Raw genomic sequence first — 6,141 nt, 5'->3', positions numbered from 1 at the left:
AGGGACCATCTAGGATAGAGCTGGCTGCTACAAACCCACTTACCCTTTCCTTTGAGATCTGGAAATGAATCTGTTTCTTTCTGACCCCCACCGCTCATGCCCCCTGCCCCCGGGTGTGCTAAAGCAGTTTCCTTCACTGTTTCCTTCTTCTATGGAATCAACGAATTTGCAAAGAGATAGGATCACTTTCCCTTTGTTAGTCCTTCAGAGTAAAAGATGGTGCATTTTCCCTCCCTGGAAACTCACAGAATCACTTCTTTCATAAAGCTCACAACTGTCTCACTGAATGCCACAGCCAGAAAAAATGCTCTTGTCAAAATGTTTCCTACATACAAAGACCCTTCATTCTAATTAACTGTGATTTTTCATAAATTAATATATTGAGTTATTAAATTCCCAGCCAATATTATCATCTTCATACGTCCGTGTGCAAGAAAATATGCTAATTATTAATGTCTCCCAATTCCCAACAAGTTATACATTTAGCAAATTAGGGGAGTATTTAAGGTTTCTTCTGACAGAAGACCCTTAGACGTATCAACCCCAAATCTGAGACAATCACTAGTGGAAAACCGGCAGTTATTTTTGCTTCCTACTCACTTTTTGCCCTTCCTAAGAACTCAACCCTTGGGAGCTGACAAATAAAGATAAATTACCAGTCTAGAGCATTCTAACTAACTAAGCCACTGTAGTCACTTAAATGAATCTCAAAACCCACTTTTTGCTATGTTAGCTAAAATCCCTCTTCTCATTGTCTTCTACTATGTGACTAAGAATTACATAACACCAAGAAAAGGTTGTAAAAGCCAGGTTCATTATCTTGCTGACTCTACTTCTGGACTTAATGATATTCCTTGACTGGAAAAGGGATTGCCTCATGCCTAGAAAAGTGTGTGATGTTAAGTCCCGTGCTTTCTCTGCTTTATAAACATAAAATCCCTCTTTTTCACATGTAACAGAGCATATCCATGACTTTCAATTGATCCTAGACAATGTTATAGGGTAGGACCAAATTAAAAGTCCCCTAATTTATTTTAAGGACTGATCTCATTTAACACAGAAATATATTTCTACTTACAACAAGAATAATAAAAGCTAACATTCACTGAGTGCTTAAGACATACTAGAAGCTTTTCAGTGAACTTTATGTTAGTCTTCACAGTGATCCTACAAGGTAGGTATTTTAATAGTGTGATGATGAACACACTGAAACAAGGCATTCTGGAGACAGACGGCATGAGTCTGTACCCCAGCACTGCCACTTACTTGCCATAGGACCGTGGGCAAGTTACTTAACCCCTTTAGGCCTCAGTTTCATAATCTGTAAACTGGGAATGTTAGTAGTTACCTACCTCATGGGGTTTTGTGAGGAATAAATTATAAAATTTATCTAACAGGCTTACAATACTTAAGTCCACTATAAAGAACATGATTCTAGAGTTTCTCGAACTTTGGTCATTTTTAAACCTTGTGTATGACTTGGGCCATATACCTGTGGACCAGTTTAGTATTAAATAATTAATACTACTTATTTAATATTGCCTTTTTGCAATGAAATTCTGACACTCACTGCCTAGAGTTAGGTCAAAGTTCAATTTTTTTTAATTTGTTTGTGTTTTTTGGGGAAGGGAGGAGGTAATTAAGTTTGTTTATTTGTTTGTTTGCTTGTTTATTTTTTTAATGGAAGTCCTGGGGATTGAACCCAGGACCTCATGCATTCTAAGCACATGCTCTACCACTGAGCTATACCCCTCCCCTCAAAGTTCAAATGTTAAGGGAAGAGTCCAGCAGAGACTAACCTCACTTCAGACACCAGTCCCAGTTCCAGGGCTCTCAGACCACCCACAAATTCCACCGTTCCCACTGCCTCCTCAGGTTTGATAATTTCCTAGAATAACTCACAGAACTCAGGGAATTTCTATACTTAGTACTATAGTTCTATTATAAAGGCTACAGTTAGGGCCAGCCACATGCAAAGGCACATAGGCAAGATGTGGGAGGGTCCCACACACAAAACTTCCATCCTCAGGATGCATCACCCTCCCAGCATGCTAATGTGCTTCAATAACCAGGGAACTCAACCTGAGTGCAGGGTTTTTCTTGGGTTTCAGGACACGGGCATCAGCGAATCATTGGTCACATGATTACATTCAATCTTCAGCCTCCCCGGGGGTCAGATGATGTCCCTGGCTCAAAGCCGCAACCCTTGAATCACATGGTTAGTCTTTCCAGCATGGCTGGACCCTATCCTAACACGATCTAGGGGCCACCATGAGTCATCTCGTACCATAAAGTCAGGAAAAGCCCAATGTGAATAAACCAAAACACGTCCATCACTTGGTAATTCCAAGGATTAAGAGGCTACCTCCCAGGAACCAGGGATAAAGGCCAGTCAAATTTTTATTATACAATACTTTTAAATCAACTCACTTTTGGCCTTCAGTAAGTTTACCATTATTGTAAACGATAACGTAAGGTGATCAGTTCTGATGTGCTAGGCATACCTTTTCTACACATTAAAAAAGATGAGTGATTTAAAATTTAAAATGTTTATCTGTATATCACCCCAGATTATCTCAGGTCACCACATACTCATTCATGTTAAGGGCTAAGTTTGTTACAGTATTTCCTCAATGAGTCCATATTCTTTTATTTTATGTGTTGTAGAAGTGTTCTATGGGAGTAAAATCAGATTGTGTGAGCTCCAAGGAACTGTCAGAGTCATGTTGTCCCACTGGCTCATCTTACAGATGAGGAAACTGAGACCCGGCACAGGGAAGTGACACACCCAAGCCCACACAGCCAGGACTCCATCTCAGACTTTCGATCATCAGCGCGGAGGTCTTTTTACTACTTTCAGTGAACTCCTTCACTAGTGTGGAATGGCTCAGAAGGGTGGCTGTAAAGGAGGGAGGTAACGGAGAGGCTGGCATGTTTCTTTCGTGCTACATGCTGAGGGCATCAGAAGGAGGTGCGATGTGTGAAGTGCTGAGGATGGCAAGTGGGCTTGGCCAGCTCTCTGAGCCATGAAGCAGATTAAACTCAGCTTTGTAATCAGGCTCTGTGGTCACTCGTGGCTGGTTTACTAGCCATGCAGGTCCTGATTGCTATTTTTGACTCTGGTATTAACGACATCTTGGTGTTACATCCTTACTGTAGCCTGCAGGCTTGGAGAAACTCAGTTGCTCTCCTTCCTATTTACCTATCTCAACATAAACCTTAAAAAATAATAAACACAGTGTGGGCCATTGTGAAAATAAAACTGAAGAAAAGCTACGTAAAGAAATTGTATTAAAAAAAATGGACTCGCCTCTTAGGGACCTTCTTCAACCCTGCTAACAACTCCACTCCGCACAATGTTGATTTGTCATCTGCCTAATGGGAATGATAAAGTGAGGGCAGAGACGGGTGTCTATTTGTAAAAAAAATTCAGTATTGATTTCCCCCCACCTTGTATATGTGTCCAGACACAAATGCAGCAAATGGTCTTTTAAAATTTTAAAAATACATGAAATAGACGAATGAGCCTCCAATAAATGTGTTTGCGACTAGTTTTTTCCTTGACACAGCTTGCTGCCACGAAACCTAAATGCATTCCCGGAATACGCTGCAAGTAATCTCTTGACAGCTACTATTTTGGATGCTGGTTATTTTATACCTGTGTTTAAAATGGACTCTGATCCTCTGATATGTTTTGACTTGCTGTTCCTTCTCTCTCTCTCTCTTTTTTCCACCCTAGTAGCAAAATCCTGCAATGTTCCTTTGCAAAACCTCTCCTTGTCATCCTCACCTCCCTTCCTGCACTCACACCAGTCCAGACCTCCTTTACTTTGTTCTGGGATAACGGAAGCAAATCCTGAGCTGGTCTGTCAGATTCCAGGATCTCCTCACTGTGTGGCACCCCTCTCTGTGTGGTGACGTTCCTCACCAGTCCCTGATGTCACCGGCTCCTTTCCCTCACTAAAGAGGCAGGATATGTGCTGTTAGGACTCAGTTTCAGAGCCTGAGTCCCATGGGAATTGGTTCTGTAACTTTTTTTTTATCTTTCTGAGCCACAGTCTGCATATCTGCAAAAGGAGGATAAATTGCATACCTCGTAAGGTTATTATGAGAATTAAATGAGACAATCCATGTAAAACGCTTACACAGTATCCAGCATATTGCAAATGTACCATAAATGGCAGCTGGAAAAAGCTATGTTATCTCTTGAACGAGCCTAGATTTCCTTGTCTGTGTTGCAAAGCCCCTCTAAAACTAAGCCATTTCCTATGCCTTCCAAGTTTTCATTATTTGTTTCTTAAGCAACGTAACCAATGAATGAGTCAGTCCAATCTTGAAAACTCTGAAGCTCTGAGCAATCTTTCCCTAGGCGCTGTGTTCCTATTGGCAAGGCCAGGCAAGGTACCATAATATACCACTTTATTTGTGTCCATTAAGCCTCAGGCTGGCAAAACCTAACTACCAGGTTGAAGGAGTCACCACTCATCACTCCAGATGAAGCTGCCTGCTAAGCGTGTTGGTAGAAACACAAACCTCCTGAGTCTGCTGCCAGTCCTACCTCAGCACGGTGAGCACCTAGATCATCAGAGGTCAGAATGTTTGCCCTAATGAGCCTTAACGCCTTTCTACTGTCCTGTTTTCATATATTCTGAGCCTGTCTCCCCAGCTAAACTACGAGTTGCTTGAGGATAGGAGATACCTCTCATTCATCTTTTGTCATTTTCAGGGACACAATTCACTTTCCAAATGACATGAAATAGTTGTCCTGCTTTTGTTCTGAAGTGCAGTGCTTAGTCGGAGATACTGTAGACTCCACACGGGTTCTGACTCTAGATTCCCACTCACTCCCTCTGAAAATTTAAGTGAAAAGGACAAGATTCTGTCTGATGAGGACACTTTCAATTTCAAGTAACAAGAACTGATTCAAACTGGCTCTAACAACAAATGGGCACTTACTGGCTCACTAATTAAACATTAGGTGATGATGCCACATTCAAGCAAGTCTAAGTCCTGATACTCTAAGACAGCATCAGGAACTCACTTCTTTCCCTCTTCTGTCTCTGATGCTCTTTGTGTTGCCTTCCTCTCCAGCAGCCTACTTGCCTGGTGTCCTGAAGGTCCCCAGCAGCTCCCCGGGCCCTTCTACCACCCCGACTACTAGCAGGATACGGGTTTCTTCTTCCAAGGACTGACTCCCACTGGTTTGACTAGATTCTGCAAAACTCTTCATGGTATTTGGGGGAGGGCAGAATCCTTGGTTGAAGGTCTCCTCAGGATTGGGTGCAAGGCCAAGAGGAGGATAGTTCCCTGAAGAAAAAGTGGGGCTGTTTCAGATACAGGAGAAATTGGCACTGGATAGACAAAGACAGAAGACAGCTATTAAACCAGCCAAGTCTCTCTAAACCCTGACTTTCAACATGCGGCTACCTTTGGAGCCTTTCAGCAGCTTAAAGAGGCAGCCTATTCCAGGAAGAGTCCTTGGGCACATTCCCCTCTGTGGTTAGAGTCTGGGTTACACTACACAACCTGTGTGTAAGCTGATCCTCTGGAAGTTAGAGATCTTCCCAGCTTGTCTCATGGATTCTTTTCATTTTCTTTTTTTTTTTTTTTTTTTTTTTTTTTGCAGTGGGGAGGTCATTAGGTTTATTTATTTAGTTTTTTGATGGAAGTACTGGGGATTGAATCCAGGACCTCATGTATGCTAAGCACACGCTCCACCACTTGAACTATATGCTCCCCTGGTCTCATGGATTCTTGTGTGGGTTCTCAGGTCTGTGAGATGCTGATCTGGTACTGCTGGATTTCACAGGATGCTGGCTCCAGGTCGACTGAAGCCAAGTGGAAGAGGAGAATAAATACTTCATTTTAGTTTGAGTTCTACCACACTAAAGTCAGATGATCCCTTTCTTGACATTACAAGGCCATTTCTGTTTCATTCTGTATGTTTCAGTCAGTCCATCATCAAGCAATGTTTATCAATTGCTTATGTGTGCCAGGCACTAAACTAGACACAGGTGCCATGGAGTAAGAATTAAAATTCCTTTTGGGGAGAAGTTTATGATGCAGTAAGTAACTGATGTGATGGTATGTGATAAGCACTGTTATGATGGTGCTACCAAATATTAAAAAACACAGAGAAGA

At 41.9% G+C, this 6,141-nt stretch overlaps 1 non-coding gene across 1 annotated transcript; it reads right to left on the bottom strand.

Annotated features, from left to right (window-relative positions):
• Positions 1-1,681: 1,681 nt before the first annotated feature.
• On the bottom strand, positions 1,682-1,753 carry TRNAS-AGA. Its single transcript has one exon. It is a non-coding gene; the product is annotated as a tRNA-Ser (tRNA).
• Between the last annotated feature and the right edge of the window lie 4,388 nt (positions 1,754-6,141).

The sequence above is a fragment of the Camelus ferus genome, chromosome 17 (genome assembly GCF_009834535.1).
Source record: "Camelus ferus isolate YT-003-E chromosome 17, BCGSAC_Cfer_1.0, whole genome shotgun sequence".
NCBI lineage: Eukaryota > Metazoa > Chordata > Mammalia > Artiodactyla > Camelidae > Camelus > Camelus ferus.
Note: the sequence above shows the minus strand (reverse complement) of the source record. Positions and strands in the feature narration are given on the sequence as shown.